This window comes from Drosophila nasuta, chromosome 2L, assembly GCF_023558535.2.
Source record: "Drosophila nasuta strain 15112-1781.00 chromosome 2L, ASM2355853v1, whole genome shotgun sequence".
NCBI classification, from domain to species: Eukaryota; Metazoa; Arthropoda; class Insecta; order Diptera; family Drosophilidae; genus Drosophila; species Drosophila nasuta.
Window position 1 is genome coordinate 26,465,601 of NC_083455.1, and position 14,330 is coordinate 26,479,930.

Consider the following 14,330-nt stretch of genomic DNA (forward strand, 5'->3'; position numbering starts at 1 on the left):
CATTCGAGAGCTCCACTTTAAATAGAGAGTGAGATAGAGATAGGAATTGCTGCTGCTGGCAAATGTGCAACACAGTGTGACAGGTCCATGACTATTATTAGTCATGCGGTAGCAACGCTACCTCATCAACATTTGCCACTCGCTGGCTCAAACGCTCAGAGGCGTCGTAAGCTAATGAAGCCATTTCACACCTGCCTGCTAAATTATGCGGCAAGTGGGTCTGCGGCCTATTAACTTGTTACAGATTGCTTATAATTAAATTATAATCAACATCAAGGCGCATCACGCAGTAGACACACAGAGCCACATCCCAAACTGCTGACATATCGGGGTCCAGCAGCAGCAGCAGCAACAGCATCTCAGTAGCAACCGGCTATCTACAGTCTACGACGGTGTGCTCACCGTGTTTGCCTGTCCCGGAGTGGCCTGGCCGCTCCTCTGACATGCATCTAACAAGCCTTCAACTATCTAATCAACGTACAAGTCAAAACATCAACACCTCAAGTAATCAAAATCACTTTAGAATTTCAAATCAGTTTCGTTGATGGCCGCCTGCAGCAAGCAGCGTCTCTATGCGAGGCACGCAAGCCACCTCTAAGACCGTGTCCAGCTGCATGCGACAGTTGCAAAAGCAAAAATGAAAAACAGCAGCAAACTGCACACACACACTCGCAGCAAAAAAAAAAACTAAGATTATTCAAATTTAATGGGCGCAACGCGCGTGCAGACTGCGCAAGTGAGGCAACAACAAGAGTCCGAGAGTCATGTTAGAGGAAAGCTTTGCGCTACCTGTAGCAGGACGTCGTTTGCTTCGCTGGTCCGATCTGTGCTGTCATCATGATTGATACGTTTGATGGATTGATTCGGAGTTGGCTGCTGTGTGGCGTCCAAGTTTTCAAGTTAGCTGATTGATCTCCGCGCGTTGATTACAATCGACGGCGCTGAGACGCAGGCGTCGTCATCGTCCGAGTCGTCGTTGTCTCAGACTCAACGCACGCTGCTGGGAATTCAATCAAAAGTGTCAGCGCCAGCAACAACATCTCTAACTGCAACGGCACTAACTAGCCAACTACAGTATGCACATTATGACAGCGACAACAATTCATATGACTTAAATGAATGGTGGAAAAACTGCGAATAGTTCTACATAGCTGTAGCTTCACTGTACTTACATCAGAGCACTCAGTGCTCCCCATGCGAAACAGGTACTTTAGCGGCAAGTGTCTGTGTGTGTCTTTAGTGCCATGTTATATGCCACCTTAATGATCTTGTCTTGCCAAGCGCAGCTCCGCAGCTCGCAGCTCGCAGTCAACAGCATCGGCAACGTCCAAGAGTCTCTCGCTCTCTTGTCGAGTTGGCGCAGTCCCGAGTTGCCAACATTTTGAGCTGACCACCAACGGCGCCTTTATTGACTTCACAGTCGACTCCAAAACCAAGTCCGACTGGGTGGCCAATATAGTTACAGCAACAACAACAACAACAAGAGGCACTGTTAGAGCCAGGGCCTATTAAGTCATAGCGTTCACTCATTTCTGATCATTTCACGGCTGTGCCTTCTCTCCTGCTTATGAATAATGGGCGCCCCAGCTCCATATGCCTCTCATTTAGATTATGTTGTAAATGGCAGCAGCAATAACAGCAACAACATCAGCAACAGCAACAACAGCGACGGCAACAACAATAAATAATCGAGCAGCAGCTACCACATTTACATGAAAAATTGCCAATCGCACAGTACAACAAATGAAAATAAATCGAATTTTATGTTAATTCATCGACCTTTTTTTTCGTCGAGCTTTTTGTTGTAACATTTAAACAGATTTTAATTAGTTACGAACAGCAGTGGGCCGTCTGTCAATAATTTGTCAATATCTCTAACAACTATTTCAATTCCCATTTCAATTTCTCTCCGCACACACACGAGTTCAACAACTTTACACAACAAGTGTGCGCTGTACTTGTTGTTCGACTTGTTTGAAGTATCCGCCTCGCTTTTTTTTTGGGTTTTTGAGGCGGAATATTGAAATTAGTTCAAAATGTGACCGACGAGAGACTTTCTTGTAATGCCGCCGCCGGACGCTTCTTTTACGGCTTCTTATTTGGTCAGAGATTAATGATGTTTTAATGGAGCGTGAGAAAATGTTATTAATTTTGTGCCGTTTTCTTGAATTTAGCAATGCGCAAAACGGTGTTGCAAGCACCTTGCGTTGCCTCAGCACACGTGGCGTATGAGTGATATACAATTAACATTGGCATTCAATTCGAACCATTTGTGTGCGAATTTCTTAAACACAACAGGTGATTGCCACACAATTATTTGAAAGTAATGCGCAGAGAAATGGTTCGCAACCTCACAGTTGTCGTTGCTGTTGTTGTTGTTAGTACAATCTACCTTTGGCATTGCCACACAATGTAGTATGTTGGGACAAGTCGGGAGACAAATCAACGTAACAAATTCTTTAATTTCGAGTTACAACCTGTTGCAAGCAGGCAGCAAGCAGCAAGAACATAGCTGAAAAACAAGAGTTGCAAACAAGGCGCAAAACGAAAGACTTAAGACACGAACTTGTCGTACATACAACACTGAACACTGCAAACTCAGCTGAAACACTCTTCCGAGAGCGTAGAAAAGATTGCCAGGGCGGAGGGAGAAGCGAGGGAAAATAAGCCTTTACGTAATTAAGCAAAGAACGTTGCGCTAATGTCGCACATAAGTCACACGGACCATGGAGAACAGGACAGAATTGCAGAACAAGAAACGAAAATAACAAAAAAACCAAAACCCCCAAAACGACAGCAATACAAAAACGAACAAAACGGTTAATGTTTTTCCGAAATTTGCCTGCCAAGTACGAGGTAAAAATACCAGCAGCCAGATGTTGCTGTTGCGGTGCTTGCTGTTGCCATTGCTTTTGGCTCATTCACGCGAATTTGTTTGCCAATTGAACTTGGCTCTTGAAACTTGGCGTTTTTCGCATCGATTTTTTTTGGGGCCAGTCGGCAACGGAGTCGAAGTCGAAGTCGGCGTCGGCGTAGTCATCGTCGGCGCCTCAACGCGTTTTTGATTAGCTTTCCGCATTTTAGCGGCATTTGTTTACCCCGAATGTTTGCCAAGAGACTTTCGGACCACAGCGGACAACAACAAATGATGCTTATCAGGAATCACGAATATTTGCTGTGATGCTGTTGCTGCTGTTGTTGCTGTTGTTGCCAACAACAAATTCAAGAAGTTGGCTGGCCGTACAAATACTTTTCTTCCTATTTTCCTTCACAAATGCAGACAGAGTGAATGAGTAGAGAGACGAAAGGCGAAAGACAGACAGAAGGCAGGCAAAGGAAGCGAGAAATCCTAAACTTGACTCACGACGCATTTTGTATATAAACTCAGTATACATTTAATTTTAAACAAAACGGCGTCAAGTGTATCGAATAGCCTCAAACAGCAGCAGCAGCATGACAACTTTTGAAATACTCTCCAGAATATTTTAAATTAAATGTAATACAAAAGTTGTTAAAGTAAAGAGAGGATCAATAGAACAGAGAAATATAATTTACGCTATAAGTTGAGACATCGAATAGTATCACAGAATAGAGATAGCTATGAAAGTGAGAATACCCTGCAACGGTTGAGAAATGAAGTGCATAAACAGTTGCATAAACAGATTATAGATTTGGTCTTTTGGCGCCTGTTGCAGCAACACCCACGCGACACAGTTGCCACTCAGCGTTGCCACATCGCTGCAATCTCGCTGCCGCGTGGGCGACAGTTGCAAGTTACAAATGATTTCGCCAAAATATTCAACGTATGCATATTTTTTATAATTTTCACAAATTGATAAACCAAATTGCAAGTGATTTTTCATAGTTGTGTGTTGTTGCACATTGCACCCGCCTGTCTTTCCTTTCTCGGGTGTGACTCATATGTATGTTGTATGTTGTGGTGCCCCACAGTGCCGCAGCAGCACAGCACTGTGGATAATTATGATGCCAGATAATGCGATATTAAATAATTTAGCCTGGCCCAAAGTCGCATTTTATTTTTATTTGCCACTTGGCCGGTCGGTGCCGACGGTGGCAATCTCTGACAGCTGCATGGACACTTGGCCCATGCAAGTACACAACAACAATAAAAACAAGTACAAAGACAACAACAACGACAACGACAACGACGACGACATTTCGGGCCAACCACTTGGCGCCCCCATTTCTCAGTTGTGTTGGTCTTTCAACTATTGTCGCTCTGATTTGCAATTGCAATCGGTCTAACCCACACTCCACACTTTACACACTCCGCTCTCCTCAGCAGCTCCAAATATTGCACTTCCTTCTCTCTCCGCTGTTATCCACCATCCATCTGCCGCAGTGGGGAATGCGCTTATGTGTAGGGGTTACCCCACTACTCCAATCACAATCCGTAAGTGCATAATGCAGCATATTGTCTGACCAGAGTTTACTTTTTACGAGCGGCTTTGTTTGCGCTTTGAGAATTATTATGTCATAAATTAATAGGGGCAATTTTTTTTGCCCAGCCAGCCAGACTGTTATTGGGAGCAAAAGGCAGCCCCCTCCGCCTCCTCTATCTCCTCACACAATTACACACAACACATGCCAACAATGGGGACACTTGGGCAGTGAAAAATGTGATGCCTGCAATGCATTAGGATAATGATTAGCGATTTTGCTCGATAATGTGCGAGATACAAGCAAATTAATCGCGATACCTACATCTGAACATGTTGTAAGTGTCTAAGTTAATCTTCAACTCTGACTTTAAGTTTATAACGAAGTCTAGTTAAGATTGCTAGAAAGTCTTCTTGGAATTTATATAATCAAACTTTAGAGTCATTTTTACATATTATATAGGATTGCTCTAAAGTCTTTTAAAAAAGAATTGGTTTTGCTTTTGAAACACTCAAAAGAAATAGGCTGTTCATATAATCTAAGCTTAGTATACTCTTCACCTCTTACACCTAAATTACTATTGAGTATAGTAATTTCTTTCTCTTATGCAACAAAACATTCCATAAAGAATTTAAAGACAACAAAGCGTACAAAATTCGATCTGCATGCAAATATTGCAATTAACACACTTAATTCAAAATACTTTCTATATAAGAAGCAACAATATAAATAAATTTAGTTGTTTAATTTTGTATCTACAATGACACACACTTGTTTTATAGCCTTTCTATGGCTTACCTTAAATATATCAATGCTACGCTGCGAGACTGACTTCCCTTGCTGTAGTCCACAGTCATTTATTTTTTCAATAACAAATCGAAAAGATCGCTGCATGGATTTCCTGGGATCGAAAAAGTATCATTTCTATGACAGATTAGTGTGCAAAGTGTCACTTTGTGGCAAGTCTCTTGAGAAACCAACGGGCAGAAGATTTCCGTGCTGCGGTAAAGATTGCGATGCAGAGTGTTGTAATTGCAAAGGTGGATGCCCAGTATCATCCATGAAAGAAACGCAAACTGCGTTTGCCAAAAAAAATGGGAAAAGCCATATTTAATATTCATGCTTATACATCGGCATCTAAGTCAATGAAGAATAAGAAACGCGGTATTGTATAAAATTAATGTAACCAACGCGATTGATGAAATAAAAAAAAAAAGAATGAATTTCTATTTTATTGTTAAATTAAATCAAAATGTGATGCCTACAATGCATTAGGATAATGATTAGTGTGCGAATTAATCGCGATACTTATACTTAAATATGTTGTGAGTATCTAAGTCAATCTTCAACTCTGACTTCAACATTATAACGAAGTCTAGTTTAGATTGCTTTTTATTCTCCTTTGAATGAATTCATATAGCTTTCGATTTATATAATCAAATTTTAGTGTCCTTTTTACCTATTGTATAGGATTGCTTTAAAGTCTGCTTCAAAAGAATTCGTTTTACTTTGAAATACACAAAACAAATCGGCAATTAATATAATCTAATCGTATTTACCTAACACATTTAATTTGCATTTAAAACAGTCAATAATACCTTAATTTCTGTTGACTATAGCAATTTGTTTCCCTTGTGAAAGAACACATTCCATAAGAAATTTAAAGATAACAAAGCCAAAGCATGCAAAATTCGATCTGCAAGCAACTAATAAGGTTAACAAATTTGCCACACTTAATTTTTGATATTTTATACACAAGCTGTAATTAGAAGAGCTTTAGTTTATATTCTTTGGTATCTACAATGAGACACACTTGTTTTATAGCCTTTCTATGGCTCGCCTTAAGTTTATCAATGCTGTGCTGCAAGACTGAGAAGAAAGATTACCCTTGCTGTAATCCACAGTCATTTATATTTTCATTATCTTATGAAGATGATCGTTGCATGGACTTCCTAGGTGCCAAAAAGAATCATTTCTGGGACAGATCGGTGTGCAAAGTGCAACTTTGCGGCGATTCACTTGAAAAACCAACGGGCAGAATATTTTCGTGCTGCGGTAAAGATTGCGGTATAGGGTGTTGCAATTGCAAAGGTGGATGCCCAGTATCATCCATGGCAGAAACGCAAGCTGCGCTTGCCAAAAAGTTTAAAGACCTCATATATAATATTCATGCTTATACATCGGTATTTCAGTGAGTAAAGAATAATAAACGCGGTATTGTATACAATTAATGTAACCAACGCGATTGTTAAAACAAAACAAAAACGAATTTCTATTTTAGTGTCAAATAAAATCTAAATATGATGGATTACGATAATGATTAGCGATTTTGCTCGATAATGTGCAAGATGCAAGCAAATTAATCGCGATACCTAAACTTGAACATGTTGTAAGTAGTTCAGCAAATCTTTTACTATGCCTTCGACATTATATAGATGTCTAAATAAGATTGCTTGAAAGTCTTCTTCGAATGAATTCACAAAACTTTCGATATAAATAATCAAATTTTAGTGTGCGTTTTACCTTTTACATAGGATTGCTTAAAAGTCTTCTTCGAAGGAATTCGTTTTATTTTTGAAACACACACAACACATAGGCAGTTAATATAATCTAATTCTTTTTAGCTCACTCAATCAATTACCATTTTAAACAGTCAATAAACATCTAAACTGCTGTTGACTATAGTAATTCGTTTCCCTTGTGAAGCAAAACATTCCATAAGAAATTCAAATATGCCAAGGCATGAAAAAATTTGATCTGCATGCAACTAATAAAGTTAACAATTTTGCCACACTTAGTTTTTCATATCTTATACATAACAAGCTATAATAAGAAGTGCTTTAGTTTCTATTATTTTGTATCTACAATGAGACACACTTGTTTTATAGTCATCATATGGCTGACCTTAAGTTTATCAATGCTACGCTGCGAAACTGAAGAGAAAGATTACCCTTGCTGTAACCCACAGGCATTTATATTTTCATTAACAAATCGAAGTGATCGTTGCATGGATTTCCTAGGTGCCAAAAAGAATCATTTCTGGGACAGATTAGTGTGCAAAGTTCCACTTTGCGGCGATTCTCTTGAGAAACCAACGGGCAAAAGATTTCTGTGCTGCGGTAAAAAATGCGATGCAGAGTGTTGCAATTGCAAAGGTGGTTGTCCAATATCATCCATGGAAAAAACGAAAGCTGCATTTTCCAAAAAGTTTGGAAAAGCCATATATAATATTCATGCTTATACATCGGTATATCAGTGAATAAAGAATAATGAAGGCGAATTTCTAATCACCATAAAAAGAAGACTGCTATTTTAGTGTCAAATAAAATCAATTATATCACAAACTGCATCGATTGTTTTTCGTATTATTGAAAATACAACAAATCTCATTGATGTTATAACACCCTAACATACCTAAAGGCACTTTGCATGTTGTCTTTTACAACAAACGAATATTTGCCTCAAAGCGCGCTCTGCATGTTTGTTCAAAAATTGTTGCACATTTTCTACATACATAACACATAAGTTTATGCGATATTTTTGCATAGAGGAATAGCAGTAACACGCCCCGTAGCACCAGACAGATCACTTTACGTTTCCCCACCCTTTTCCCCTCGCTTCCGTTCACCAACTAACTGGGGCGCAGAGTCTGTCTGCGCAGCTGTCTGGGCCAAGAGCTTTTGCTCGGCTTTCGGGTGACTCATTGGGGTCTCTGCAGTTTGTCTGCCACTATTTGTTGCATATGCACATGATTTTATTAGTTGGTATAGTTTTCGAGATTGTCTGTATGTTTGTGTGTAGCAAACGTGTGTTGTCCGAGTACAACTACAGAAAAACGCCGCTGGTTGTTGGTCAGTCAGTCGCCGTCATAGTGTGTTTTGTCAATTAAGCAGCAAATTGCCGAACAAATTCAAAAATCGCGTTTTACAAATTTTTACTTGCAAATGAAATCAAAATGCATTTGGCATTGCTCATGATCTCTTGAAGCGCTTTAGCTCTTAACTGCTCTACGCTGTTATCATAGCCACGCCATCGTCACAATATTGGTAAAAAAAATACTACACAAAATAATAGCAGTCTGGGTCGAGGGGAATATCAACTTAAATGACCATTATTAGCGGTATATAAACTTACCTGGTGGCAGTAGTTAGTACTCTTGGCAACCGAAAGTCAGAGTCAGAGGCACCACAAAACGAACGCTGCAAAGAGTCGTAATAAAAGATCATGTTAACACAGTGCAGACAACAATTCCGACTACAATAACAGTAATAATAATAATAGTAAAAAGCTAAATAAAACCAACAAGAACTAAGCTATTTATGACAATGTTTAAACCCTCTAACAAAATGAGCAAAAAATGTACAAGTTTTTTTTTGCAGTTCCACTAATTTTATGGTACAATATTTTATTAGTTTCGGTAAGTTAAATCATAATTGTTTATATACCATTTAGTTTTGTAAAACAAACTTTCGGTGAGGGTATTAAATAGCAATGACAATGCCACCAACAAGCATGGAACTTACATCTGATAAATGATATAGTAGCTCGTTTGGCAGCCAAAGAAACGCAGCGCAAAATATTGCCAAGCCAAGCAGTGAGGAAAAAGAACAAGAAAGCTAAGTGTGTGCTCGACTTTGAGATACCCGCTACTCATTTTAAATAAAAGCAAAACAATGTGGTATTCATTTTAAAATATACCAAATTAATATACCGTAAAAATACTGAAAAATATACTAAATGTCAAGTGTGCTCGAATGTGAGTGATTTTGAATAACATGTGGTATTAATACCAAAATATATACCAAATTAATATACCAAGAAATACTAAAAATATACCAAAAGTTATAATTGTTATATTAATATAGTAATACATTTTAAATGTACCATAAAGTGCAAAATATACCAAATATAGAATATACTACTGCATTCAAAATATACCACAGAGTGCAAAATATACCAAATTTTCAGAAAAACCATTTAATATCAGTAGGAAGTAGGCGTTTATCTCATACAAAAATAATTATTTATAAACTTTTACAAATTTCATCAACTCACAACAAAATGCACAAAGTTATAATACCCTTCTAACCTACCCATAGCGGGTATAAAAGGCAGGCAACAGGCTGAGGCTCTGTGGTTCTGTTCTGGCTGTGTTGGGATCGTTCTATTGTTCTGCAGTTAGACTTGGGGCTTATCACTGGAGTTCTTTGGCCGCCACCACAGCCAATTAGGCGACATTTCTGGCACCATCTGCTTTAGCAATTATGAAAATGGCAATTTTTATTGCACACAAAGCGCGCCAAGAATCTGGAACCTGTCGCTTTTTGGAAAGTTAGAGAGAGAATTGAAAGGAGGGGGAGAGAGAGAAGTGGGAGGCGTGGATCTTATGGAATCTTTAATATTTACGCTAATTGGCAGCCAGGTGCATAGTTGCATAGAGATTCAGCGCTGACTCTATATAACTAAAGTAAATTAATTTCGCATGCCGCTGCACGCTCCAGCAGACCTGGGCACAAAAATCTGCTAATGGTCATGTAGGAAAGCGTGATTCACTTTGACCTCCAATCGGCAGTCAGCAGATTTTAGGAGAGCACACAGCTTCAGCTACAATCCCTTGTTGTTGTCCCGTGCTCAGTGGCATACCGTGTGTGTCATGCTCCAAATTTACATAAATCTGTAACCGAATTTCCCCAACGGAACGAATATGGATGCAATTCATGTCCAGGTGAGGAGAGGTGAAAGAGAGAGAGAGTAAGTTTTCTGGTCCACCTTTTGTTTAAATATCTCTGTCTTGTGCCAATGCGGAAGAAGCCATTGGCTTCGATTTTGGGCCGTTGCTTAAGCTTTGCTTTTGGATTTATTAAAATGAATTAATTTGAAAATTTTCAAGTACTTTCTTGGCATTGGCAAATGTGAAGCATTTTAATGATGTCGCTAAAGACTCCCGAAGTATGGGCATAAATTGTATTTGCATTTGCTTAACCTTTTGGCTTAAACCAAAAAACAAACCAAGAAAAAAATGCCATCGTCTTTGTCTCTAAAATGTTATAAATATTCTAAGTGAGAGGAGGAAGATTGCTACGGGATTCGGTAAGCAAAATGATGATGATAAGAGAAAGAAAATCTCATAAATCTTACATTAATTAACATTGCATCACATCACACAACCACTTGACTGCCGTCTAATCGTACTCACAATATGTTAACGTGGCCAATCATTGAACCACACCCACAACTAATCAGCACACACACAAATCATAAACCCCAATGCACTTTGAACACCTGACGTAATTTGCCAATTGCCAATATGGTCCAGAAAAAACACCCGAAAAAACACATTCGACAATCGATATACACTCAAGAGACCAACAATCACAATTGCTTAGCAATTTCACACTTTCAATCGATTCAACACAACTGCAACCGGCGGGCAATCCACCCAAATAAAAAATAACAACAACAAAATAGGAGCACTGTGGTGCTACCCACTGTGCAATTAACACCTCAACGTCTGTGGTAAAGAGACTGCAACTAAAATTATATACAAGACACTCTTAAAGGCGGTATTGGGAACGTTGCAGGTTTTTTTTCTTTTCTAATTAATAAATACGAACAGCAAGTTTACCTCATATGCAAAGAGCCAAATATCACATTTTATTGGTCATACACAGCAATGCACTTTGAATTTGTTGGTCCAGTCATAAATACTTATCTACTCTCGTGCATACAACTCGAATGAAATCGAACTAACACTAGATGATAAAAAGTAAAGTCGTACATAAGTATTTACTCACACACACTCCTCACATTTATATTTCACCTGCGGCACAAACAATTTATTTGTCCCCTTTGTATACCCTGTAAACAAATAAACTCAAGCTAAGCTTTAAACAAATACTTAACAAAGAATGAAAATAATTCATTAACCAATAAATTTATTGAATACATTGCAGAGCATCAACTAGTCAATGACACTCTGGAAGTTTGTTTTTATCCACCTCTTGGCGCATTATTAATAATCACATTTTGCCATAAATGTCGTCTTGGATTGGTGGCCAATTGCCAACCATTTGCCAATTGGCAGTTGACAATAATTCAATGGCTCAATGCATGCGTTTAATGGCATTTTATTGAGCAGCCTGCAGTTTGAGTTGCAGTTGCAGTTGCTGCGGCGCCCCAACTAGTGGCTAATTGATTTTCAATTAATTTATGCCTGCTTGGCATTCGTGACACTTTTGTTTGGCTCCGCATAATTAAAAGTGCAATTCGCTCGCTCGCTCGCATTGCATGGTAAATTTTTAAATGATTTATATCAGCTGACAATAAATCAACTCAAAATGCGGCGATAACAAGCAGGAACTGTTTAATTCGGCAAGTCGAATATAAAATACGCTATGATAAATTGATCGATTGAACGCTTCTTTCTCGCTAATCGTTTTTCTACTCAAGTCAACAAACTTCGCAGTCTTTCTAGTTGGTTTCGATCAAATTAAAATTGTAGAAGTTATTAAAGATATACTTTAGCATGGGCAAAAACGATTCCATATCTAGTATATTTTGCTCACAATGGTATATTTTAAATAGAGTACTATATCAATATACCAAATATAAGATCTGGTGCATTTTTAGGTATATTAATTTGGTATATTTCAAAAAGAGTACCGCATTATTTTGCTTTGTTTCACTCCTTCATATATTTTAATGTAGTACTATATCAATATACTAAATGTAAAATTTGGTATATTTTATAGTATTTTTGCAGTACATTAATATGGTACACATTAAAACTAATACTACATCATTATGGTATATTTTTAATGCAGTCCTACATCAATATCAATGTAGTACATATGGTATATACCATTTAGTATATTTTTAATATTTTTCAGGTATATTAATTTGGTATATTCAAAAAATAGTACTGCATTATTTTGCCTTTATTCACTTCACGATATATAACATTTGGTATATTTTTAGTATTTTTGCGGTATATGGTATATATTAAAACTAATACTACATCAATATGGTATATTTTTAATGCAGCCCTACATCAATATACCAAATATAGTATTTAAGATTTAGTATATTTTTAGTATTTTTTAATATAGTCAATTAATATAGTTAATTATTTTAATCTCAATGGGTAGCGCGTATCTCACAGTCGAGCACACTCGACTGTATCTTTCTTACTTATTGCTTATGGCATTAGGTAATCATGCATAGTTTGTGTCCACTGCGCATTCATTGCATGTATCCTTTAGCCTGATTCAGTAGGTTTAGTTTTTGTTGGACAACAACAATGTTTTCGTTTCGTTTCGTTCGTTTTCGTCTTGCGATCGGCCCGTGGCGCTGTCTTTAGAATCATGAAGCCATTGTCAGAGGCTGTTGCTCCACTCACTTTGGCATATTAGTTTCAATTCATTTTAGTGTCCGCATGTCCGATTTGTGGCTTTGTTTGCGCTCGCTTATTTTTTTTTTCTGCCTCGAAGTGTTGCGCTCAATTGACAGTCCGACTGACAGAGCCGCCTGCAGGCCGGCGAGTCCAGGACTTTTATGGTCGTCTGTCTGGCTGGGTCTCAGCCTTATAAATTATAACTGCCTTTAAGTCTGGCCACAAGACAACTCTGTGCAACGGCAACGTCGTCTGCACAGCATAGCACAGCACTTGCCGTTGCCATTTGAAAATGAAAAGTGAGTTGCACTTGGACTGGACTGCATATAAATGTGTTTCTATATGGCCAGCTTATTACCTAATTTCATTGGTCGACTTGAATCTCTGGCATTTTAAGTGCCTACGCTTTTGACATTTCAAGTTACGTTTACTATAACTTGTATGTGTTAGAGAAAGTTGTAAGATTTATAAAGAAGTTGAAATACACTTTAATAATATGATAACAGAATAGTTTCTTTAATTAGAACTTCCTAATAAAAAGAAAAGAGAAAAACTTAGTTATCAGCTGTGAAATCCATTTAAATTTGTTGGTTCAACTTTTATGTTTGTTATTATATTCAACAGGAGAGAAAGTTATCTAGAAAACTTGAGCATAGCATCCATCGATCACAACAATCAGCAAAGGGACAACATGGACTGCAGAAAGTGTTGCGACGAGACGAGGTCCACAAAATGCAATGCAATAAATTTACTTTAATTTCTCATAAATTTTAGCTTTGCATATTTTGCAGCCAGACCCCAAAAGACAATAGGTTTCCTGCATTGTCTGTCTATTTTTCGTTTTCTTCTCTATTTGCGCCTGGGTCTGGGCCAACACCCGCGCACATTTCCATGCAAATGAGCTGGAGGAGCCTGTGTCGGTCGGGCTTGGTCCAGAGACAGAGAGAGAGAAAGAGAGACCCGAGTGGGTGCCGCTAAGCACCATTTGACGCCAGGCCGCTTTTGCACATGCCGCTGACTAGCTGACTGACTGACGGACTGACTCTATATATGACACTTTTCTGGCTGGTCAAGCGGAGCTAGCGACAAGATGTCCATCAACGCCTGCGTATCTAACGAAGTACCAAGATCAGGCGTCTCCATCTCAATCTCTGACGCCCGACGCCGACACAGCGGCAGCCATCACATCAAAAGCCTTTGGCGCCAGAAGGATGCGAATGCAGCAGGAGACGTGGCAACTTTATGGCTGACACCAATCAACTTTGCGTCGCTTCAGCTGACGTCTAATGCCTTTGTTTATGCGACTGAGCCAAGTCTGGCTCTCCATCGCTATATCTATGTCTATGTCTGGGTACATAAAGTTTCCCTGGACAGCATTAGTTGTCACCTTTAGTTATTGGCTTCTCTTTCGGTTTGCCCTCTTTGGCCAGCATCTCCACCTCCACACACTGCATTTAATTTATTTTAATGATTTGCTGCCTACAAAATGTATCAAGTGCTCTCTCGCAGCATTCGATATGCCTCCAGGGAAGCCTTT

The 14,330-nt window shown here is 38.7% G+C and overlaps 1 long non-coding RNA gene across 1 annotated transcript in view; it reads right to left on the reverse strand.

The window, feature by feature from the left end:
• Positions 1–14,330, reverse strand: part of LOC132791214 (uncharacterized) — a 145,374-nt gene that overhangs the window by 105,487 nt on the left and 25,557 nt on the right. Inside the window, exon 2 of the long non-coding RNA XR_009632880.1 lies at positions 8,536–8,600. This is a non-coding gene — a long non-coding RNA (uncharacterized LOC132791214). The remainder of the gene's footprint in view (positions 1–8,535; positions 8,601–14,330) is intronic.